Source organism: Schistocerca serialis, chromosome 9 (genome assembly GCF_023864345.2).
Source record: "Schistocerca serialis cubense isolate TAMUIC-IGC-003099 chromosome 9, iqSchSeri2.2, whole genome shotgun sequence".
NCBI lineage: Eukaryota > Metazoa > Arthropoda > Insecta > Orthoptera > Acrididae > Schistocerca > Schistocerca serialis.
In genome coordinates this window covers 75,800,811-75,828,154 of record NC_064646.1, presented here as the reverse complement: position 1 = coordinate 75,828,154, position 27,344 = coordinate 75,800,811, and positions in this window count along the sequence as shown.

Below are 27,344 nucleotides of genomic sequence, written 5' to 3'. Positions count from 1 at the left end.
CGCTATGCAGAGTAGCAGTCAGTCAGTCGTTGCGAGTCTGTAGCTCTGTCTAGTTAAGAGCAGTACTCAGTCTGTAGTCGTCATGCAGAGCGGTCGGTCAGTAGTAGCAGCCCAGTGCGGTTGTGTGATGTAGGCGGTCGGCAACAATGGTCAAGATGAGGAATAAGGTATACTGTTAATTAATATAATCATTAGATAATGAAAAATTTTATTTATTGTAATTATTCTCCAACAAGTCTCCCAATAATAATTTTTTATTTCAAAAGCATTTTTTTCAAAAGTTTAATTTTTTTTGAACTAAAGATCTCGTTGCACTTCCCATTTCATTCCACTTCTTTTTGAAGAAAAATTTCACTAGAATTACAAAAAAAAAAGGAGAATATTATTATTTGCAATGTAGTTCCTGCAAGTGGTGCGCAACAACAAGAGCAGATATGTGACATCCATTTATTCTGAGGTAAGACTTTAATTCTGATTGTTTTTACACAGGGCAAAAGACCGATATTTCGGTTTAATTGAATTTTCTTGTCACTGAATGGACTTTAATTTTTTGAAGGATTTATAATTGAGTCAGATTGCGAATTTCACATTTGTTGCCATTGTCAGTACATTTGATTGTGGGCAGGTTACGCATAGAGCAGTGTCCATTAGCATTCATAATTAAATATTGTCGTGTTTCTTTCTTTCAAATTTTTGTGGGGAGGTTACACTTGGCCCCCATTTCTATTAAGTATTGTCGTCTTTTTCTTTAAAATTACGGTGGGGAGGTTACACTTGGCGACACCCAGTCCAGGATCGTATTTCGTTGAGAGTCTTTTGAGCGACAGTCAGATATCTGCTCTTATTTGCTTAGATAATTAGGATTTGGCGCAACGCTTTTAATAATATTGTGACTTTCTTTCTACAGGTCAACGGCAATTTGCTGCTTTGTTGTATTTGTGTGTTGCTTTTGCATTGTGCTTATTTGCTTTGTGAAAAATTTTGACTATTGTAAAAATGCCGCGAAAGACTGTGAATAGTGTATCGCGAAGTATTGTGAATGAAATTACCGACTTAAACAACGTGACCGATAGTAATTGTGATACGCAACGTAATGATGACAATCCTGCGTTCACTAACAATCAGTGCATTCCAACCACTAATGATGACTTTTACCCTGATAATGAACAAACGAACTCAATTGTCTCGTCTGTTAATTTGACGACAATTGATGACGCGGAGCGCTCTATAGTAATGAGCGCTGCCGAAATTAACACACCCGATTTAGAAAATCCAAGTAATGAACAGACAAATTTGTCTAATGAAAATGAACAGGATACACAAAGTACGACGGATTCATTCAATTCCGAAATAGTGAGTGACAGTGTACGTCCGACTGATAATCCTTTTTGTAAATTGCAGAATGACCAAATGGTCACACAAAGCGCGACAATTCCAGGTACACAATCAAATAGCACAGATAATGGAGTAGGTAATGTTACTTTGGATCAATTTATAGCAATAATGCTACAGTTTAGGAACGAACAGAACGAAAAACAAGACAAACTTAGTGAACAGGTCAAACAACAGAGTGTAGATAACAAACAATTTAAAGAGAATTTCAAACAACTTAGGGAAGATAACAAACACTTAAATGAGAAACTTGACAATAATGACGAAAATCTCAAACAGCTTAGCGAACAAATTAGAGCCGTTGCCGCGCAGTGCCATGACACTAAGGAACAGTTGCGCGTGGAAATTGAGGCTTGTTCACAAAAAAATAGCGAAGAAATTAAGTCTGTTGCGCAAGAATTAAGGGAAATGCAAACAGCCGCAACAGAAACACTCAGAGACGAAATTAGCGGAGTCGCTAAACAATGCTCTGAAAAAGCTACACAATTACGGGACGAGTTTAGAGCAATGACGGTAGAACTTTCGCGCACTATGGACGCAAAGATAGACGCGAAATTCGAACAGCAGAACACTCAGATTAACGAGCGCTTTAATCAGCACATACAGAACAGTGATACGCGTTTCCGCAGATTTATTCAGGATCAAAACAAAGTAAAACGACAAGTCATGGAAACAATCACTGCACAAAGACAAGAGGACAAACGTAAAATATTCGCGAAAGCGAAGACGTATGTAGACAATAATATTACTACAGTGTCCGACAAAATTAATACCATAGAACAATTGAACGCGGAATTACGGAATGAAATTTCTGACCTTAAATCAAAAACAGATACACACACAGTAAATATTCAAACAGTGACAGATAGATTCGAACAGTTAGATCTAACACAGGATTGTGATGTTATCAAAGGTGATGTTAAAAAACTGAGCGAAACTACGCGCAAGTTGCAAAAACAGATTAATGCGTCTGATTCTAAAACCGATGATCAGGTTAAGATATTGACTGAAAAATGTGATGAATTGGCCAGTCGTATTGATGTTATCGAAAATGCTAATGACAATAAATCAGACGATACTGCACCGGTTTCATTTATCCAAACGCCTGAATTTCAAAATTTACAGCAGACTATTAATGAGATCGATTCATCTAACAACACGTTACGTAGGAAATTATCAAATTTACAACAAGAAGTAACAGAAATGAAAAACACTTCTGTTAATAATACACAACAGACGCCACTTTATGAACATGTGTCAGACTCACGCAGCGCGTATAATTTGGGTAATCTGCAGAGAGTACGGGACTTAGATTCCGAACAACCACAGTTCAATAGATACTCTTACGATCCTGAACCTGTTCCATCATGCAGAGATGATAACTTCGACTACAAACATTTTCTGTCAGTGAGAAAGTTTAAGGTTTTCAAAAACGATAGAACGCAGATTCACCCACTGGATTGGATTCAACAGTTTAGTTTTGCTCTTCCACCGACTTGGCCTGTAACACATAAACTTGAATTTATTTGCAGTTTTTTGGAAGGCGAACCGGCAACTCGTATGAGACCGATCGCGAGACAGTGTTACTCGGTAGAGGAATTTCAGAATGCTTTTCTGTCAGCGTACTGGTCGAAGACGACACAGCGCGGAATTAAAGACCAACTAATTAGTTTGCCAAACTACGAGAACTCAAATTTTCCCAGTGTAACGCAATTTTTTGAGTACATGGTACAACAAAACCAGTACCTAAGTGAACCGTACAGTGAATCCGCACTTATACAACTATGCATCTCTAAATTACCACGGTCATTACGAGTGTCACTTCTAACGGGCCAGCAAAAAGAAAACATTTCAGCATTCAGAGATCTTTTACAGCTCTTGGAAGTACAGCAATCCGATTATTCTTTTGTAAACAAAAACTTTTCGAGTAACAACCAAGGTCAACAACAGTACTGCAATTATGATCAGGGACGTAATTCCAATCGGAAAGATAACAGACGTTTTAGGAACGGCAACTACCAAAACTTTAATAACAGGCAAAATTCTAATTATCAATACCGTCAAAATTTTCAGCAACAGGAACAACACTTTAGTAACAATAGAGGTGTTTCACAACAACAACATCAAAACCAGCCGGTTAACATACCTAACCAACAATGGAATACACAAGGTCAACCAGGCTTTAATGTTTCGCCGCGTGGACGTATAGCCCCTGGTCCAACAAATAGTAACGCAAGGGAGCAGAGAAACAACTATGTACAAAGAAGACAGTATTTCAATTCCCATCGCAACACACCGTATAGGAATGACTATTACGACAGACGTAAAAACGATGAGCACAATTACCAGCGTACATATAATAACAGTCGGTCTCACCAACAGCAAAATCATACGCAAGAACATATTCTCATGAATGAACCCGACAGTAGGTACCATCCAGAGCGTAACACGTCTGGAAGAAGTAATAGAACAGTTCAAATAGTCGAAATGCCACAGAATCCTCCTAATAATAATAACACGTCAGATAGAATCTGACTAGATAATGTACAGGACGGATCTTGCAATAATACAAGCACTACCTTAGACACGCAAAATGTTGTTCACGAAAATGTAATTACTTTTGACGACATCAGAGACACTCTTTTACAGGAAAGACCAGTTATTCAGAAAACCATTTCACATCCTGTTATCGAAATAAAAATTGGTTCATCGAAATTCTCAGCAGTAATTGATTCCGGATCACCTATATCAGTAATAAATGAGGAGACTTTTAATGAGTGCAACAAAGAGAATACTTATCCGACATTACCTTTAGGCAAAACAAAAGTGAAAGGAGCAGTATCGAGTAAAGGAGTAGACGTTAAATTACAGACACATTTATCATTTTGTATCGCAGGTCACACGTTTCACTCTAATTTTTGGATTGTTCCTTTATTGACAACAGACGTTATTTTAGGCACGAATTTTCTGGTACAACACGAAGCAGTCATTGATTTTCAGAATTCTTATTTAATGTTAAAGGATGAAAATGTACAACTTGCTTTAGAATTTCAGCATTCATTATCTGCGGAAGAACAAACAATTAACCGCACAGAGGTCATTTCCGCAACACGTGACATAGACTGTAATCCCACATTGTTAACGGATACGTACGTACACAACTATAATACTCCAGACGAAATGGACTACGACGTTATGCAGTTAATTTCTGATAAGGTTAAAGAGAGCAGTGCAACTACAGACGACGAACGAACGCAATTACACAAAATTCTTTTACAGCAAGCTCCAGTTTTTGACAACATTCCTGGTACTATGTCCGGCTTTATGTATGAATTTCAAGTCAAACCGCACGACACATTTAAAGCAAAGCATTATCCCATTCCATATATTCACAGAGAACAGGTTAAAAAAGAGCTGCAAGATATGCTTGATCAAGGAATTATAGAACCAGCAGTTAGTCCGTACATAAACCCGCTACATATTGTTAAGAAAAAAGATGGCTCACTTCGCCTTGTACTTGATTCACGTCACATTAATGACATTATTATTAATGAAACAGATCGACCACAGACATTAGAGGAACTTTTACAGAAATTTCACGGTACAGCTATTTATTCTACACTAGATTTGAAATCGGGATTTTGGCAAATTCAACTTCATCCAAATTGCAGAAAATATACAGCTTTTCTCTGTTTCGGCGACTGTTATCAATTTTGCAAATTACCGTTCGGCTTAACTATTTCTTCTGCAGCTTTTATTCGCGGTTTGAACACAATACTTCCGACAGAACTTAGAGACAGAATCACGACGTATGTAGACGACATTCTTATCGCAGAAGCTAACTGGTCTGAACACAATCTGGTTCTTGAACAACTGTTACAAACCTTTTATGCACAAGGACTTACAGTTAACCTCAGTAAATCGCATTTTGGCAAAACTTCTATAAAATTTCTTGGACACGTAATTTCAGCAGAAGGCATTGCGCCTGATCCGGAAAAACTTCAAGCTCTACGTGACATTAGTGTTCCTACGACGAAGAAACAATTACGCAGTTTTTTGGGGTTAATTAACTTTTTTCGTAAATTTATTCATCATTCTGCTTTAGACACACCCAGATTATGCCAATTAACGGGTAAAAATACTATTTGGTCTTGGGATAAGCAAGCACATTTTGAATTCATGAACCTGAAACATGCTCTGTTGAATGCTCCACTGTTATCGCACCCAGATCTTACTAGAAATTTTTCCATTGCCACCGACAGTTCTAACACCGCTTTAGGCGTACATATTTTCCAGGAAATTGAAGAAGATGGTTCAATAGTAATCAAAAACATCGCATTTGCAAGTCGCATTTTGTCACCTGCTGAGCGAAATTACTCCGTTACAGAACTGGAAACATTATGTGTTGTATGGGCTTTCACGAGATTTAGGCATTTTCTTTATGGCAGACACACCACCGTTTACACTGACCATAGAGCCATACAATTTTTGCTTTCAGCCAAATTCACTCACGATAGATTAAGTAGATGGAAACTGTATTTACAGGAATTTAATTTTACGATTGTTCACATTCCCGGTACGCAAAATGTTATAGCAGACGCACTATCGCGTTCTCTCGGCAACAATCAGCAAGACGTAGCAACCAACTTCTGTAAAACAAATTTCAGTGTCATGTACATTCAACAAGTTGCATTTGAAAACTTTATTTCATCGTCATTACAGGACATAGCACAAGAACAAAACAAAGACAATGTCTGGAAAGAAATTAAACACCTTTGGCAAGATAAGAATAATGTTACGATTAGGAACCACTACACTGTACGCAATGACATTCTGTTTCGCCGCTCTCATCCTGACAGCAACATTTGGTTATTATGCATTCCTGACGAACTGGTTAACAAACTAATTTGGTACACTCATTTAAGTTACGCACATTACGGAGCACGAAAATGTTTTCTTATACTGAGACAGAACTGTTATTTTACCAACATGGAAAAACGTATACGACGAGTTTTAGCGTCTTGTAAAATTTGCCAGAAAGCTAAATCAGACACCACTTCACATATTCCTCCTTTATATCCCATTATACCTGTGAAATTAAGACACATGGCCGCAGTAGATATTTTTGGTCCGATTCCGAGAACTAACAGAGGTTTTTGCTACATTTTTGTCGCTGTTGAGCTCACTTCAAAATTTGTTACTTTCACTCCGTTACGCAAAGCTACTGCTAAAACTGTTTCGAAAGCATTTGTAAAACATTTTCTATTTCATGTAGGGCATGTAATGAAAGTAATTTCTGATAATGGATCTCAATTTCGTAGTAGTGTATGGACACGCATGTTACGAGCTAGAAACATTTCTCCGATCTATATATCCAAGTACCACGCTTCTTCGAACCCTTGTGAAAGATTAATGAAGGAAATTGGTAAGCTGTGCAGAATATACTGCCACAAAAGACATATTGATTGGGATACACACATACTCTCATTCCAAGATGTAATTAATTCCATTCCAAATGAATCCACTATGCTATCTCCGACTGTTATACTGAAAAACGTTGAACCACCGAACAAAATTAAAGAATTAATAGAATTCCCCAAAAATCGTCGCCTACGACACCACGAAATAATTGACATTGCGCTGAACAACATCAAACGTGCCGCAGAGCGCCGGAGAAGACAGCAAAAACAGGTTTGTACACGCCGCGACTTTCACGTTGGACAGAAGATATTAGTACGTACACACTATTTATCCAGCAAATTAAAAGGTAAGTGCAGTAAATTTGAACTTCTATACGCAGGTCCGTATCGGATTCGCAGCATCCCTCACCCCAATGTTGTACACGTCGAAACTTTGAGAACCAGAAAATCGAAAGGCAATCACCATATCTCAAACATTAAACCGTTTATTGAGTGAAACCACTGTATGATTCAACACACTATGATGCCATTTACTAATGCAATTAATTCACCTGACTAATTATTGATGATTATCGTATTTTTTTCTTGGCAAGTGCCCGGCAAGGTAAGGTTAGCAGGTCGCTTTTCTTGTCGTTACACATCAGACCGTGCATATTTTTCCAGATGAATTTACACATTTACGACTATTTCTGCAATTATATTTATGTGACTACTTATTGATGATTATCGTATTTTTTTTTTTTTTCTTGGCAAGTGCCCGGCAAGGTAAGGTTAGCAGGTCGCTTTTCTTGTCGTTACACATCAGACCGTGCACATTTTCCATTTTTTTGTGTATATGACTGTACTCCAGTTTTGTTTGTATGCACTATGAAATAGTTAAGATATAACACACACCAGTCGACTTTGACATTTTTTTTTTGCCTTATGACATCTCGACATCGTGACTGTTTCACATTTTTTTTTGCTACTGCATTGTATTATTCTGTGTACATTTTTTCGCATCCGAACACTGTCAATGTTTTGGACATGTTACGTTTTCTGTCATGTTATGCTGTATGGTTAATTGTGTCACCATAAACCAGTCATTATTTAGTGGGTATAGGATTTAAATGCAAGACATTAATCTTTGTTCATCAATTTCAGAAAGGAATGATGATTCTAAGAAATATATTTAACATAAATGGGAATTTCACCTACGGAATAAACGAAAGGAGATGCAATAACTTTATGAGGAAGAGTAAAGGGATCAGGATTAACAAGCATTAACAAGACTATACTATACTCATCACAGAATAGCAGTCTTAACTAATTTTTTCTTTCAGAATACAAGGTGATTGATGCAGGCTGTCAGAGAGAACTACACATCTTAGTTTTAGTGATGAAATATGCTAGAGATAAGGAATAATTATGTAATGAGTAATGAAGTGATTTTGCAGATGATAGTGAATACTGATGAATAATGATGAAGGAAATGGTATTATGAATAATGAAGTTTTTCTTTACAGGTGATGATAATGGTGAAGTATGATGATATGGATAATGAAGTTTTTTTCTTTATGCCACGTAGTTATTTAAGTATTTGTTGCGGTTTGCTTTGACAGCAGGTGTTACATTGCATAGTAGGATGACGGAAAGTTTTGGAAAGGACAGCTATGGAACACATTTTATACACATTTCACTACTTGTTAATTCGAAGTTCACTACTTTTCAGCATAGTGTGCGTTTCTTCTTTCAGGTCAATAATCCGTTTTTGTATTTTTTCCAGGAGAAGTTTTTCATGACACTTACTAAACCTGTTACTTATTATACCTGTTCTAGTACTTGCATTTTTATATTTTTTACCCATTTGTGTTTATCATTTATAAATGTGATCACATGTACTGCCTTGTTACATAATCTTGCTACAGCTGACTCATGACGAATGACGTTACCTATCCTCATTTGCAGCAATAGGTCAAAAGCAAAAAGTATTATGCCTCAGCAATTAATTATCGATCCCAACGCAATGCATTGCTACCAAAAAAATGTATTACCAGTCCCACATAATGTCACTAGTTTATGATAATTCTGAATAATACTGATCAACTCTGAATAGCATGTCACTCGAGTAATGACCTCTTAATGAGACTATATTCAAAATAATGCTTTGTCACTAGCTAATAACTGCCACTGTTTATTGTAATGCCTGCGATTACTAATGATTTGACTGTAATTAACTGATTTTTAATAATGACTTTGTAATGATCTGAATAATACTGAATGATGAACTATGTTTTATTCTATTCAATACTTGATGGCCACTGAGTGCCAATAATTAATGTCAATCAACGAAATTGTTATTAATTATGCCATTAATTAACTCTTGTTTTCAATGTTCATACTTTGTAATTGGAAATAAATGTGACTGTTTCATAATGCTTTGTAATTAGGAAAAGACTAATGATTCTTAATAGATTGGAATGACACATAATTAATTAACTATGGTACTGTTTAATAATGCTTTGTAATTAATTAAGGCTAATAATTGTTACTACATTGAAATGACAAATGATTAATTAATTAACTGTAATTAGACAAATGATTAATTAACGACAAATGATTAATTAACTGTAATTATACAAATGATTAATTAACTGTAAATAGACAAATGATTAATTAAAGACAAATGATTAATTAACTGTAATTAGGAGAAGGTTAATGATTCTTGATTATACTCTGTAACTGAAAAGAATGCGATTATTTCATAATGCTTTGTAACCAGGAAAAGAAGATTACTGATTCTATGTAAAACAATTAATGAACATTTTTCTGTAATACTACATACTTGGTACAGAAATGTTCAATAACTGGGCTATGAATGCCACGAACTATCAATGAAGACTGTAATTGTCAATATTATGTGACTTGATGTCCTTCACCTCATAAGCTGACTACCCTGAATTACTGCAATGTCCATTTGTCCTGTTTATCCCAGTGATCATGGAGCACTATATTTGGTTTTGCACTAATTCTACGTTGGTGTGCCTTGTAAGAGTGTGGTGTTGACACGACATGCTGTCCACCACCATGAGCGATGAAGACATTATTATGGTCCCACTGTTTGGTGTACCTAATGTACTGCCAAAATGAAAACATGGAACATTACTACGACAGTTCAGTGTCTTGGCTACACTGATAAATTCTGATGGGAAAAGAACTTCAAGTTGTGTCACTTGGTGTTGTACTACTGTGGAAAGATATGGACTTTCAGAGCAGCTGTGTGCAATCTAAAGTGCTACAACCATGATGCAATCCTTCCCTTTCCTATCCTGATTCTTGTCACATAAAGAAAAAATTTTTTTTTTGGTAACATCATTTATGTTCATAGGTTATACATTTTTCGATTCGCTAAACTCCAGTGTGAGTACACTTATGTCACTGGTCGACATGATGTTTGCCATTATGTTTATTTGTTGTGAAAATACTAAAGACATTTTTCAGTGCATGTGCACTTTGGACATGAATTTTTTTTGCCATTATGTTTATTTGTTGTGAAAATGCTAAAGACATTTTTCAGTGCATGTACACTTGTCAACATAATATTTTTTGCCAGTCTGTTTATTTGTTCTGAATATGCTAAAGAATTTTTTCAGTGCCTGTGCACTTTATCTGTCAAAAAGTTTGTATATACTTTTCTGATTTGCTACTATGTTTTGTACTCATATTTTGTCTTTGTCTGATATATTTTGTACTTAGTGCGTGTGCACAACATTTACTTTATGTACTACATCTAATTATTCTTGCCAGTCTGTTTATTTGTTCTGCATATGCTAAAGAATTTTTTCAGTGCCTGTGCACTTTATCTGTCAAAAAGTTTGTATATACTTTTCTGATTTGCTACTATGTTTAGTATTCACATTTTGTCCTTGTCTGATATATTTTGTACTTAGTGCGTGTGCACAACATTTAAATATTCTGTAAGTTGTAGGATTTTGTTAATTAAAGAAAAATTTTGCCGCGCTTGGCAAGTCCAAATGACTCACCATCGCTGCCAAATTTTTGCCCCCCGAGTGGAGGGTTATGAAACACGTATGTAACGCAGCAGCGATGGCGAGGCATTGTAGCATCTGTGACCAGAGAGTATGCGCTTGACCGCGCGAGTGTTGCGAGCGGTTCTCAGTCAGTAGTAGTCTTTGCGAGTTAGTTGTCGCTATGCAGAGTAGCAGTCAGTCAGTCGTTGCGAGTCTGTAGCTCTGTCTAGTTAAGAGCAGTACTCAGTCTGTAGTCGTCATGCAGAGCGGTCGGTCAGTAGTAGCAGCCCAGTGCGGTTGTGTGATGTAGGCGGTCGGCAACAATGGTCAAGATGAGGAATAAGGTATACTGTTAATTAATATAATCATTAGATAATGAAAAATTTTATTTATTGTAATTATTCTCCAACAAGTCTCCCAATAATAATTTTTTATTTCAAAAGCATTTTTTTCAAAAGTTTAATTTTTTTTGAACTAAAGATCTCGTTGCACTTCCCATTTCATTCCACTTCTTTTTGAAGAAAAATTTCACTAGAATTACAAAAAAAAAAGGAGAATATTATTATTTGCAATGTAGTTCCTGCAAGTGGTGCGCAACAACAAGAGCAGATATGTGACATCCATTTATTCTGAGGTAAGACTTTAATTCTGATTGTTTTTACACAGGGCAAAAGACCGATATTTCGGTTTAATTGAATTTTCTTGTCACTGAATGGACTTTAATTTTTTGAAGGATTTATAATTGAGTCAGATTGCGAATTTCACATTTGTTGCCATTGTCAGTACATTTGATTGTGGGCAGGTTACGCATAGAGCAGTGTCCATTAGCATTCATAATTAAATATTGTCGTGTTTCTTTCTTTCAAATTTTTGTGGGGAGGTTACACTTGGCCCCCATTTCTATTAAGTATTGTCGTCTTTTTCTTTAAAATTACGGTGGGGAGGTTACACTATCTACATATCATTTTGAATAATCGTTTGCTTGAACTCTCCCATCGATCTGAGGAATTCCAAAGGAATGACGTATTTGGCATTAAGACATTTCTAGAGGACAAAATCCTGCTCTGTAAACGAAAACACTGATTTCATAAACAGAGATCTTCAGAAACACAGCACGTTCTGTTGGTTTATAAAATACGCAGCGCAGTTGACGAAGGTGAACAGATTGATTCTGTTTTCTGTGATTTCCTGAAGACCTTCAATACAGTTCCGCACTTTCGACTACTCTGAATAAAATACGAGCTTACCGAGTATCTCATCAAAGGAAGTTAACAGGGCCATTACGGCTTACAGTGGAGGTGATGTTGTTGATAATGTCAAAAGCTCCATGAGACATTTGCAGGCAATGCTGTCGTCCGCAGAAAGGTAGTAACGCCAGAAGAGTGCAACGAGGATTGGTGTCATCTACAGAAACTGGAAGTTGGCCTTGAGGGTGAATAAATGTGACATATTGCTCGTAAATAAGGGAGATCTGTAACTGTTCGATTATGCTATTGGTGAAATCTAACAAGGAGCAGTTATGTAAACACCAATCGTGGATTAGGCCTTAAGTCTATTCGGGCTGATCGACTGCTGTCTATAAGGTAGTACGACGAGCTATCTATGAACGTGGAACGTGTGATCAGCATTTCGCCATTCTCTAAAGTAGTTATTGCCAGTTGATGAATCGTGATGATGCCGCTGCTTCTTGATTCAGGCAGGTCTTCCCTGGCTTCGCCAGGCTGAGGGCAACCCGTTCTAGACCTTCCTAGGAGGTACCGAGAATCGAAGCCGGGTTCTTTCGTACTAAAGGCAGCGATGCTAACCATTCGGCTTTGGAAGCGGCTCCACTGAGAACAACAACACTAGTAAAATACCTAAGAGTAACTGTCCAGGGACACCTCAAGTGGAATGACCACATAAAAACAGTTATGGGGAAAACAAATGCCATGTTGAGGTTCATTGGAAGTATATTCAGAAAATGAGATTCATCTACTTGAGTGCTGTTCATGAGTTTGGGGCCAAGTAGGGCTAACAGACGAGATGGAGAAGATCGAATGAAGAGCGGCACGTTTAGACACGGTGTCGTTCCGTGCGCCTTACAGAGATGCTCAGCACGCTCCAGTGGCAGTCACTGCAAGAGAAGGTGTTGTGTATCACAGAGGGGGTTACTGTTGATATTCCGAGGGCGTACGTTCTGAGAAGATCGGAGCAACGTGTTACTCCCTTCCAGATGTGTCTCGCGAAGCGACCACGGCCAGAAATATTAGAGAAATTAGAGGTCCCACATAGATTCGTGATTCTTACACAGCAGGGGGAGTAATACATCTACACTAGAAGTACCCTCCGCCACACACCGTGAAAGCCGATCACTACCTCAGACTTTAACCTGTGAGTTCTTAAAATACCATGACCGAGGTTCTAATGCTCTTTAAATTCTCCCTGAAAAGAAATCTGACTCATAAGTGAATAATAGCGTGAGTCAACTAACTTTTACCCTATATGATGTAGAGACCACGAACTTTCTCATAGCGCAACAGAATAGTTCAAATTGTTCGAAAGGCTCTGAGCACTATGGGACTTAACATCAGAGGTCATCAGTCCTCTAGAACTTAGAACTACTTAAACCTAACTAAACTAAGGACATCACAAACACCCATGCCCGAGGCAGGATTTGAACCTGCGACCGTAGCGGTCACCCGGTTCCAGACTGAAGCGCCTAGAACCGCTCGGCCACACCGGCCGGCCAACAGAATAGTGAAGGAGGGACTTGATGTAAGCTAAACGAACATGAAACTACGACCTTCCGAGCGGACCTCATGTAGCTACTCCCTATCCGCTTAGTTGAATCGCTCCTTGTAGTAGTAATTCGCGAGAAGCAAATGGACTTGCATACAGTGTCACATAATACCCGATAAATTAAGAATAAGCCTCTATGGCAGCTACATATCGACGGCTTCGTCACTGAAAGCACGTGCCTTGAAGTTCCACTGCGACACACGCTTACATTGTTAGCTGAAAGCTGTGTTTAAAAATAATGTCTCTGCTGAAAGGCGATAATTCTGTTTCTTCTTGAAGCTGAATATAATTTTCTCATGAAAGAGATTCTTAAGTGGGCACACGCAAGGATTTAACGAAAGACCAGATGAGCAGAAAATGGCTTCGTAAGAGTCGCACATTATGTGAATACTGACTAAGCTTGTAGATTCTGGGCAGAAAAAGAACAGAAAATTTTATATCTTCCATAAAAGTGTTCTCCGACTGTCTTTACACGACAAAACAGTTTCAAAAGCAAGAAAAGTAAGTCTCTGTCCTCATCGGCACACAAATTTTGTTTAATGAGTGAGAATGCAGTGGGGAAACCGCTTGCATATTCGGATGAATGAGCATAAAATGTATATAGCTTTTGACGTGTTCCAACCAGCTTGTGAAACCGAACAAACAGAATGAAAGTGCAAAGTCTGCCGCGTGGATAAATCTCAAAAACCAAATTGCGTATAATTATACAAATGCCACGTAAGCAAGCAAGCACCTTACCACAGTCCAGGACGATGGCAGCTCAGTGTGCCCATTCCACTCCATCGGAAGACAAGTGTCTGTACCAAATAGTTCAGCACGTCGGTACAAGAAAGCACAGCACTATCACAGCAGCAGGCGGAAGCAAAGAATGCGTCCACCTTGTTCACAAGTCACGCAGAGCCTAACCATTCTCTGCGCCAAGCAATACTACCGCCTGGCTAAGCTCGCAGTTTAAGCAGCGTGTGTAAGATATGCCTCTGAGGTTCTCAACCAAAGCTACTCTGGCAGGCGGAAGACTGACGATACAGTGCTTGGACAAAAGTATGGAGACACGGCCGGAAATGGATCCTCGATCATAAATGCCGACGCTAGCAAAGCATACACGCTGCGCTGTTGTATTTGACCCCAAGCAGCATCAGTGCAATGTCCTTAATACGCAGCAGGTGTCTGTTGTGGACAGAACTGTGTTCTGTGTAATCGTTAGTGTATTATGTCGGAGGTAAGTGAATTCGAACGTTGGCAAACTGTTGGTTTTCGTGTTGTGGGTGCTTCCTTAACCAACGTAGCCCAATTGTTTGGTGCTTCAAGAGGCATACAGCATACACACGACAAGCGGAAAAATATCGTCCGCTAAGTTACAACGCGAACGAAAGTGTGTACTGAGTGACCATGACGGACGGTCACTGCTGAAGTAAATGCCGTACTCGCACACACGGTCAGCACCAAAAAACAACACGAGGGACACTCCATACGCAGGAAATTCCAGGGCGAGCTGGCGTTCTAAACCGACACATCAGTGGTGCAAATGCTCGTAACAGGAAAATTTGATGCCGAAGTGATAAAACCAGGGCTATGAAGCAATGGGAGAAATTCATTTGGTCGAACGAGTCTTCTTTTACATGGTCTCCAACTTCTGGCCGACGGTACGTTCGAAGAGCGAAAGATTTGTTATCGGAGGCAGGGGTGAAATCGGGAGTCCCCCAGAGAAGTGTAATAGGTCCGTTGCTACTTTCTATATACATAAATGCTCTGGCAGACACGGTGGGCAGCAATCTGAGGTTGTTCGCTGATGACGCTGTGGTGTGTAGGAAGGTGTCGAAAATAAGTGACTGTTGTTTCAAACAAGATGACCTAGACAAAATTTCTAGTTGGTGTGATGAAAGGAAGCTTGGTCTTAATTTATAAAAAAGTATGTTAATGCGAGGCAACGGCCTTGCCGCAGTGGATACACCGGTTCCCGTGAGATCACCGAAGTAAAGCGCTGTCGGGCGTGGCCGGCACTTGGATGGGTGACCAACCAGACCGCCATGCACTGTTGCGATTTTTCGGGGTGCACTCAGCCTCGTGATGCCAATTGTGGAGCTACTCGACCGAATAGTAGCGCCTCCTGTCACGGAAAACCACCATAACGACTGGGAGAGCAGTGTGTTGACCACACGTCACTCCTACACGCATCCTCAACTGAGGATGACACGGCGGTCGGATGATCCCGATGGGCCACTTGTGGCCTGAAGACGGAGTGCTGCTGCTGTGTGTTAATGTGGATGAGTAGGAAAAAGAAAGCCGTAATGTTTGGATACAGCGTTAGTGGCGCCCTGCTTGACACAGTCACGTCGGTTAAATACCTGGGCGTAACCCTGCGAAGCGAATTGAAATGGAGCCAGCATGTGAGGATTGTTGCAGGAAAGGGGGATGGTCGGCTTCGGTTTATTGGGAGAACTTAAGGAAAATGTGGTTCATCTGTAAAGGAGACCACACACAGGAAACTGGTGCGACCTATTTTTGAGTACCGCTCGAAAGTTTGCGATCCGCACCAGGTCGGACTGAAAGAAGACATCGAACCAATTTAGAGGCGAGCTGCTAGATTTGTTACCAGTCGGTTCGAGCAACATTTAAGTATTACGGATATGCTTCGGGAGATGAAGTGGGAATCCCTGGAGGGAAGAAGATATTCATTTCGAAGAACAATACTGAAAATGTTTAGAGAACCGGTATTTGAAGTTGGCTGCAGAACGATCCTACTGCAGCTAATATACATGTCGCATGACGACGAATATAAGTATGGCTCATAGTTGTTTTCCCCTTACTCTGTGCGCGTGTGGAACAGGAAAGGAAACGACTAGTTGTGGTACAGGGTAACCTCCGCCATGCACCGTAAGGTGGCTTGCGGAGTATGTTTGTAGATGTAGATGTAGATTCGATAATGATTTGGGGAGCCATAACGTACTGTTCCGTGGTTACTCTGCAAGTTCTCATTGCTACCAAGGATTATGTGACAATTTAGGCTGATCAGGTCAATTCAGTGCAGAACGTTTGTTCCCCTACAGTGATGTAATGTTGCAAGACAACAGAGGCGCCCCCACCAACCTACCCACCCCGGCTCGCATCTTCCAGGACTGCTTTGTAAGCACTAGAATGAAATTTCATATCTGACTGTCCACCACAATCACCAGATCTCAATATAATTGAGCCTTTGTGGTGGACTTTGGAGAGATGGGTGTGTGATCACCACTCACCTCCAAACTCATTACCTGACCTTGCTGCTATTTTGCAAGAAAAACCTTACAGGATTTGCATTTACCCATTCCGAGACGTCTGGAAACTGATCTGAATGTCGACAGGTTTCCTACATCGTACTGGACTGTTGTGTTTTCGGTGTTTCCACATGTCTGTCCACCACCTACACAACTGTTCTGCTCTAGCCTGCAATGAATTTCTTTAGTTAGTTACAGTTACACATCTTCAAGCAGAAATGTGCATGTATTTACTGTTTATGTGCGGGTACATTGCGACAATGCGAAGCAACAATGTGATCTCATACTGCCGATTATTGCCTCAGAAAGTGCTGTGTGTTAACTGAGGTTTGGGGTTCGTTAGCTCTGATCTGAAAGTATTGCTGGATTTTTTTAAAATTTGCTAACTATTGTGCATGTCTGCACTTACCGTAATGGTGGAAACTCATAAACTAAGCCTAGAAAGAAAAAGGACTCGAGGTTCTGCGCAATGAAGGCCCCAACAACACTGAAATTGCAAAGAGAGTTAACTACTGGAGGTCAGTTGTCCGAAATCTGCAGAAGTTGATGGTCCAGACTGCACGTAAACTGGACAAAACAGCTGTGAAGAACTGTGCTGTTTTCCATTATGAGTGACAGAGCACAGCTCGTCGGTGTGAATCCAATCAAAGGATGGATCCTGAGTGCCTTGTGTGAACAATGAAACATGTTCCATCGGTACTCTCGTGGTGAGCAATGACGCACCAAGGTGATGGAAGGCTGTGCTTTGCTTAGGGAACAATAAACAGTGATCAATAGGAAGTTGTAATTCGGCGCTTTTTGATGTTCACTGCACGTGATGCTTTCCCGGATGCGCAGTGGATTTTCCAATTCGATCTAGTTCCATGCTACAAATTTAAAAAAAATGAGTTTTTAGAATGAAAATTGAGTTTTGTTTATTTTATGTTTGTAATACAATTTCCAAGGTTACTGCTATTACATATCTTCCAAATCTGTCATTTCATATTCTGTCTGTCATGATTGAGAACTTCTGTGTCCAGGCAATTCGCCAGACCTTAATCCAATTGAGAATTTGTAATGACTGGTTGGGAAAGGGATTCAGAAACAGAAGCCTACAACAAAATAGGAGCTGCTGAAGGTGATTGTGAAAGTGCGGCACCACGAAATTGACATCAGAACCATTACGAAATTGATCGACTCCATGCCTGACAGGTTGAAGGCTCTTGTAACGGCCAAATGTTGTCCAACTATATACTAAGATCTTTTAAAGTGTGACTAGTGAATAACACACTTCTGACATACAATATTTTACACTAAGGAAATTTTATCAAAATATTTAATATTTATCTTCTATATCATCAGTGATATGGCAAGTCATTTTACGGATACGTAGATATTGTTGACATATTTCCTTGAGTTAAAGAATTAGAAACAATCTTGTAACTCATTATAATGTTCTTTCTCACTTGCAGACTATCCTTCTCAAGTAAGTATTTGAAATTTCAAAGACGAATGGGTTTTTAGAAGCGCAGCAGGAATATTCTCAAAATCCTACAGGGACGTGCAATAGTTTAGAACAGCCGTGTATATGTTCTTTGATATATGCCTAACGATTCGTGTAAGGTGGCTTGTGGAGTATAGATGTAGGCGTACGTGTAGATGTGAGAGTGTCGGACGGGAACGCCAATCGCTTTATCAAGTTACTTTCCATTAGGAATATGGATGCACTCCGCGACTGTGATACCATTTTCAAAATGATGGAGCATAGCAATTGGTCGTCGGTTTCTTTCAGGTTCTATTAAGCAAATCTAGATTTCGACTAGTGCCTAGTATTGATAATGGATAGGCACAAGCCCAAATCTAGATCTGCTTAGCAAAACCTGAAGGAAGAGAACGACTGATCGCTGTGCTCCATCATTTTGAAAGCTGAAGTTGGGCCCCACAGAGGGAAAATGCCACGTGATCCAAGCAGGTTCTGTTGTGGTAGGGTGGTAAACCTTCTACACTGGAGAGCCAAAGAAACACATACACCTGGTAAAGACATTGCTTTCCCTGAAAGTCGATAATATTTTTTTTTTCTTTTATGCATTACCTTGTCATAGTACGTATGTATCATTTATTTCAACTATTCTTTATCTGTTTATTCGTCACATTGTTCCCCATTCATTTTGCTACTGTTTTATATTTTATATTGTACGAATATCAATGTTCCAGTTTTACATGCTTTGTAAATCTTTGGTTAGGCTAGGAGAAGTACTGTGTCAGAGAGAGCGCGAACGACTATCGATAGAGAGCGTGCGAGTTGTTGTGGTATCGTGGCCGGTTCGCGGGTGGAAGACAACGTTGCAAAGTTCGGCGTGAAAGACGGTGATACGCGGAGGAACAATTAATTACGTTGCGTCCGCTGTGTTAATAGGAGATCGTGCATCATTAAGTGAGCAGTAAAACCTGAATAGTATATCGAGTGTTTGTGGTGACGATTTTACATACTGTGGGAACTTGTGACAATTAGCCTGGAACCAGACACCATTCTCGTGTGGAGACACCAACTGTTAGAATTGCATGAAAGTGGAACAAATCAAAATGTTAAGTAAAAGAACAGTGCTGTGATTTGATCAAGAAACATTTATTATATCATCCAAACTGTCTTAAAGACGACGACGTAAATTGAACTGATGTTTAACGGACTGTTATAGTGATAAACACATGTGACTGTTTCCCAGTGGCAACACGGTGAAAGAACTGTGCGAAGTATTGGCATTAACCGGCTATATATCGTAAATACTAAAGACATTGCATAATTCCGCCCTACCCGCACCGCGTGATTGATAAACTTTTAATAATAAAACGTCTCGCGCGTAACTACAACGCACACACTGGAACTATTATTATTACGGCAGTGCTGCCAGCAGATTCGACTACAACGGAGACGTGGACCACCGCCGTAACTGGAATATTAATGAAACAGGAGGATCCATCATTATCTTCACGCCACGAACCAGAATTAACTTCACACATCGTCCACGTGGACCACCGCTGACGTCAGTCATCGCATTGCCTGCAGTAACAGTTAAGACATTAAAAGAAAATTATAACGCTCTCTCTCATTTCAAAATGAAAGACAATTGCAGTTGAATTATCTATTTTAAAAATAATCTCACAATATCAAGGTTCAATTTTGTTCAGTTCCAATAAATATTCTTTCCATTATTTCGTCTTGTTGACAGTGCTGGAAACCCGCCAAATTAAAGTTCAATTAATAATTTTCTTTCAAAATTCTTCTCAGACATTTTACTGCTCATTATAATTTTATTTTAATGTTTGTGTGTAACTTGTTTTGGATGGAGAACATATTTTGTTTTTGTGCAGTAAAATTAGCTACCATAAAATTACATATATTACCAGCTGATGCTGTCCGCCATTACTACTTGAAACCTGACAAATAGTATTTTTGCACCTATTTTCTCACTGGCTGTCAGCTTCAAAACAAAATTACGTATTTCGTGGGCTTCTAGCAGATGCGCGATGTCTACGTAGGCCCCTACAATATTTTTTTTTTTTTTTACTTTTGCAGGTCTACTGGAATTATATTGACTTTAATTGTTCATTTGGCCCCCATTAAAGTGATTTATTGCATCTATATAATAACTGCACTGAATTACCTTATTTATTTTTTTATTACGTAAACATTGGCATACCAAATTAAAATTAAAATTGACGTTTTATTGGCCCCACATAAGATTCTGCACGTTCTGACAAAGACTATGCCAATTTTTTTTTCGTCCATGACTAACAGGGGTAGTCAGATTCCTTGTATAAGTCATATTTTATTATTTAAAAGGTTTTTTTTCTGAAGTAGAGAACCAGTTTCTTTACAGATGGCGACGGTTTAGCGTGAGGACAGTATTGTTTCAATGCTGTCTTGTCGAATTTTGCAATCTTCGGGCACGAGTTCAGATTTTGACAGAGTAATTTTGTGTTTTGCTTGGGTTAACTGTATTTAATTTTGAGGACAATATGACGATCAAAGAGGAAGAAAGAGCAGCTAGCTTTCAGATGTGGGACGGTAAAGAAAATGAGGAAAAAGACACGGAATTTGTTATGGTAAAAGTAAACATGGGGACAGCCATTAAATTAGAATCGGGTATCAAAAGAGAAGTAGATGAGAAGGGGGGAATAGAAAGTATGTTAGCATTGCTGTTAACGAATATGAAGGAAATGGAAAAGAGACTGGGTGGCAAGATAGAAGCTGTTAGCAAAGAAATGGGTGAAGAAATTAAAAGGCTAGATGAAAAGTTTGAACAATGTCTGAAGGAATTTAAACAGGAATTGGAAAAGAAAATTTTGGATTTTAAGTCAGATGTTAATAAAGATTTCGAGGAGTTTACAGATGATGTTAAAGAGACTTTTAAGGAGACAGAGTTTGAGTTAAATAAGAAGCAGGAGAAATTTGAAAACAGTGTAAAGGAAAGTGTAGAAGGCTTGGATAAAAACATTAAAGCCCAAGCTACCGAATGTATGAAAGGGAAGAAGGAAATTAAAGATTATTTCAAAGGAATTTTCCGTGAATATAGGTCAAAGACTAAGGCAGAAGTGGAAGATATTAAAGAGATCACTTCTGAGATTGAGGGTAGAGTAGGGAGTTTAGAAAAGACGATACAGGATAAGCAGTTTACTGTATCACCGATAGTAGTGCAGATAAAGGATGGGAGTAGTTTCAACAATATAAATTTTGGTCCTAATGGAGACGTACATCCTGTGTCCTTTGTGAGTAGTTTGAGGGGTCAGTTTACTACAGATCGGACAGAAAAAGATAAGCTAAGGAGGACAAGTGTTTGTCTAAAGAGAGAAGGTTTAGATTGGGGAGCTGATGCACCAGAAAAATATGAAACAACCTAACTAATAACGTGTAGGGCCCCTGCGAGAACGCAGAAGTGCCGCAACACGACGTGGCGTGTATTCGACTTATGTCTGAAGTAGTGCTGCATGGAACTGACACCATGAATCCTGCAGGGCTGTTCATAAATCCGTAAGAGTACGACGGGATGGAGATCTCTTCTGAACAGCACGTTGCAAGGCGTCACAGATTTGCTCAATAATGTTAGTGTCTGGGGAGTTTGGTGGCCGCGAAAGTGTTTAAACTCAGGAAAACGTTCCTGGAACCACTCTGCAGCATTTCTGGACGTGTGTGGTGTCGCATTGTCCTGTTGGAATAGCCCAAGTCCATCGGAATGCACAATGGACATGAATGGATGTAGGTGATCAGACAGGATGCTTACATATGTGTCACATTTCAGGTTCGTATCAGGGGTCTAATATCACTCCAACTGCACACGTCCCCGCCATTGCAGAGCCTCCACCACCCTGAACAATCCCCTGCTGACATGCAGGGTCCGTGGATTCTTTTGGTTGTCTGCAGACCCGTACATGTCCATCCATTCGAAACAATTTGAACGAGACTCGCCCGACCAGGCAACATGTTTCCATTCGGCAACTGTCCAATGTCGGTGTTGACGACCCCAGGCGAGACATAAAGTTTTGTGTCGCGTAGTCGTCAAGCGTACACGAGTGAGCCTTCGGCTCCGAAAGCCCATATCGATAATGTTTCGGCGGAGGTTCGAACCCTCCCTCGCGCATGGGTGTGTGTGTTTGTCCTTAGGATAATTTAGGTTAAGTAGTGTGTAAGCTTAGGGACTGACGACCTTAGCAGTTAAGTCCCATAAGATTTCACACACATTTTTTGACAATGTTTCGTTGAAGGTTCGCACGCTGACACTTTCTGATGGCCCAGCATTGAGATCTGCAGCAGTTTACGGAAGGGTTGCGCTTCTGTAACGTTGAACGATTCTCTTCAGTGGTCGTTGGTCCCGTTCTTGCAGGATCTTTTCCCGGCCGCAGCGAAGTCGGAGGTCGATATTTCACTGGATTCCTGATATTTACGGTACACTTGCGAAGCGGTCGTAAGGAAAAATCACCAATTCATCGTGACCTCGGAGCTGCTGTGTCCTATCGATCGTGCGCCGATTGTAACACGACGTACAAACTCACTTAAATCTTGATAACCTGCCACTGTAGCAGCAGTAACCGATATAACAACTCCGCCAAACACTTCCTGTTTACATATCTCTGTATTTGAATACGCATGTCTGTAGCAGTTTCTTTGGTACTTCAGTGTATAACGACTACTGTGCCTACGGTGACACTCTTCGCTGAACCACGCGCGCGCCGGCCGCGGCCGCACGTTTCCATTTCATTTGGCTCACTACCCCTCCCCCCTGAACGCCCACCCTTTTCACTTTTCACGCGGTGGTTAACCCTGCCATGTCGGTGCTCTCTCTGCCTCGGCGCGCGTGCCGCACTTCACTCGCTCACTCAGTCACTCCCGAAATGCGATTTTTTCGTCACTCCACCCCCGTCGCTCTCAGTGGTAGGGCAGCAGTTATTCCTGTTAGAGTAATTAGCGGCGGCAATCCCCGCCGTGGGATGCGATGCGTCGGTGCTGATAGGGCGTGGCGCACGCGACCGCCACCGCTCGCATGCACGCCCATCGCGGGCACCGCGGCGGCGCATTGAGGAGAGCAGGGGGAAAAAGAATACGTCAGTCCTGCTCACTGCTGGCGGAGGTCACTGGATCGTCACTCGTGTTCTATTTTGGCAATTAAATAAGGCAGATGCTGGCTACAGTCGGACAGCATTCAACAATGTGGCCCAAAATAAAGGAGATACCGGCAAGAGTACGCAATTACGGAAACAATGCGGGTATTATAAAGTGTCGTAGGGAAATGAAACGCCTACTGCCGTCCTCATTATTTTGTTCATTTTGCAGCTATCCGTTTCGGCACTTAAACGCGCCATCTTCAGGCCGTAGTTGATGCTGAAGGGGTTGACACGACCCCTATACAGGGTGGTCCATTGATCGGACCGGGCCAAATATCTCACGAAATAAGCGTCAAACGAAAAAACTACAAAGAACGAAACTTGTCTAGCTTGAAGGGGGAAACCAGATGGCGCTATGGTTTACACGCTAGATGGCGCTGCCATAGGTCAAACGGATATCAACTGCGGTTTTTTTTTTTTTTTAAATAGGAACTCCCAGTTTTATTACACATTCGTTTAGCACGTAAAGAAATATGAATGTTTAAGTTGGACCACTTTTTTCGCTTTGTGATAGATGCGCTGCAATAGTCACAAACATATGGCTCACAATTTTAGACGAACAGTTGGTAACAGGTAGGTTTTTAAATTAAAATACAGAACGTAGGTACGTTTGAACATTTTATTTCGGTTGTTCCAATGTGATACATGTACGTCTGTAAACTTATCGTTTCTGAGAACGCATGCTGTTACAGCGTGATTACGTGTAAATACCACATTAACGCAATAAATGCTCAAAATGGTGTCCGTCAAAGTCAACGCATTTGGCAATACGTGTAACGACATTCCTCTCAACAACGAGTAGTTCGCCTTCCGTAATGTTCGCACATGCATTGACAATGCGCGGACGCATGTTGTCAGGCGTTGTCGGTGGATCACGATAGCAAATATCCTTCAACTTTCCCCACAGAAAGAAATCCGGAGACGTCAGACCCGGCGAACGTGCGGGCCATGGTATGGTTCTTCGACGACCAATCCACCTGTCATGAAATATGCTATTCAATACCGCTCCAACCTCACGCGAGCAATGTGCTGGACATCTATCATGTTGGAAGTACATCGCGATTCTGTCATGCAGTGAAACATCTCGTAGTAACATCGTTAGAACATTACGTAGGAAATCAGCATACATTGCTCCATTTACATTGCCATCGGATACATGGGGGGCCAATTATCCTTCCTCCGATAAAATTATTTCATCATTCCCACACTTTAGTAAAAACCCAAGGTCAGTCTTACTTGATCACTGTTCCTACCCACTAGCAGAATCTTTGCAACACGTGAATTCCGAAGCGTAAGAGAAAAAGGAGCAAAATCTATTTATACAAGTAGCACAAGCTGTCCTGTAGATTAAGCCAATCGAACAAAGTCACCCCTCAAAAAAAGGTGAACTTATATTTACATAACATCAAGTATTATATACACTCCTGGAAATGGAAAAAAGAACACATTGACACCGGTGTGTCAGACCCACCATACTTGCTCCGGACACTGCGAGAGGGTTGTACAAGCAATGATCACACGCACGGCACAGCGGACACACCAGGAACCGCGGTGTTGGCCGTCGAATGGCGCTAGCTGCGCAGCATTTGTGCACCGCCGCCGTCAGTGTCAGCCAGTTTGCCGTGGCATACGGAGCTCCATCGCAGTCTTTAACACTGGTAGCATGCCGCGACAGCGTGGACGTGAACCATAAGTGCAGTTGACGGACTTTGAGCGAGGGCGTATAGTGGGAATGCGGGAGGCCGGGTGGACGTACCGCCGAATTGCTCAACACGTGGGGCGTGAGGTCTCCACAGTACATCGATGTTGTCGCCAGTGGTTGGCGGAAGGTGCACGTGCCCGTCGACCTGGGACTGGACCGCAGCGACGCACGGATGCACGCCAAGACCGTAGGATCCTACGCAGTGCCGTAGGGGACCGCACCGCCACTTCCCAGCAAATTAGGGACACTGTTGCTCCTGGGGTATCGGCGAGGACCATTCGCAACCGTCTCCATGAAGCTGGGCTACGGTCCCGCACACCGTTAGGCCGTCTTCCGCTCACGCCCCAACATCGTGCAGCCCGCCTCCAGTGGTGTCGCGACAGGCGTGAATGGAGGGACGAATGGAGACGTGTCGTCTTCAGCGATGAGAGTCGCTTCTGCCTTGGTGCCAATGATGGTCGTATGCGTGTTTGGCGCCGTGCAGGTGAGCGCCACAATCGGGACTGCATACGACCGAGGCACACAGGGCCGACACCCGGCATCATGGTGTGGGGAGCGATCTCCTACACTGGCCGTACACCACTAGTGATCGTCGAGGGGACACTGAATAGTGCACGGTACATCCAAACCGTCATCGAACCCATCGTTCTACCATTCCTAGACCGGCAAGGGAACTTGCTGTTCCAACAGGACAATGCACGTCCGCATGTATCCCGTGCCACCCAACGTGCTCTAGAAGGCGTAAGTCAACTACCCTGGCCAGCAAGATCTCCGGATCTGTCCCCCATTGAGCATGTTTGGGACTGGATGAAGCGTCGTCTCACGCGGTCTGCACGTCCAGCACGAACGCTGGTCCAACTGAGGCGCCAGGTGGAAATGGCATGGCAAGCCGTTCCACAGGACTACATCCAGCATCTCTACGATCGTCTCCATGGGAGAATAGCAGCCTGCATTGCTGCGAAAGGTGGATATACACTGTACTAGTGCCGACATTGTGCATGCTCTGTTGCCTGTGTCTATGTGCCTGTGGTTCTGTCAGTGTGATCATGTGACGTATCTGACCCCAGGAATGTGTCAATAAAGTTTCCCCTTCCTGGGACAATGAATTCACGGTGTTCTTATTTCAATTTCCAGGAGTGTACTTACATTAAACTAATAACAGAGTATCAGAACCTAATAAAGACGCGAGTGTTAGGAAAAACAATTTGGAAGTGTCAAGACGCAAACCAGCGCCCCAACATATAACGATATAGTGACGCTACTTATTACGCTAAACCAGTATCACTCCGCTGACAAGTAATCATATTATGTTACCCCTTGCTGAAGACCTTAATCATAGATATGTTACTAATTGAAATTTAATTATAACAAATTGTACCAAGAACAATGCGTTTTGGGTGGATCTTCTGTATGTCGCTGCCATTAAATTGTCTGCTCTCATAATACGCAAGTTACAATAATTCTTTTGCCATGAATATGATGTTTCTCACTATTTTATTGGAACGAATCACACAGTTAACAACGGGTTTTCCAGTGATTCTCAATTTGCTGGTGCTCAGAAACGGCATATATACATATAGGCTTGAAATTAATGCCAATATGGCGCCTCACAACTCTGTACTGAAGGGAGACGGCGTGCTTGTGACGTAGGTGGCGTTGTGCCATCTCATTGGTCAACGCTCAGACGCACGCTGAAGATATCTCACATCCCAGATATTGCTCTGCACCTTCGGAAAGACTCCCGAACGTGGTATTCCACGCTATGACGTCAGAAACTCGGCACGCTCAACGTTCGGTTGCACGGTCCGTGTGCCGACGGCTGGTGGTAAGCCCAGCTGCATTTCTTAGCCGCACTTCTAAATTACATAGTTTAGCCAGTGATGGCTGTTCTTACATTGCATCAAACTTTCAAGCTCGTGGGGCGAGAGCGCAGTGTTAGCATCTCACAGTTGTTGGCATATCACGGTCTTCTAAGCTGCCCCAAATTTTCCTGTTTTAATCAACTTTCTAAAATGTTATATTAGTGGCCCACTCATTTCGGTACATTCTGATTTCCTGCAGTTCAGTTCACAATAACCACTCTTCCAGGACTCTGCAAAAATGCCGCATGTACCTCCACCATGTTACTGAAAACATTGTCCAGGCTCAGGCT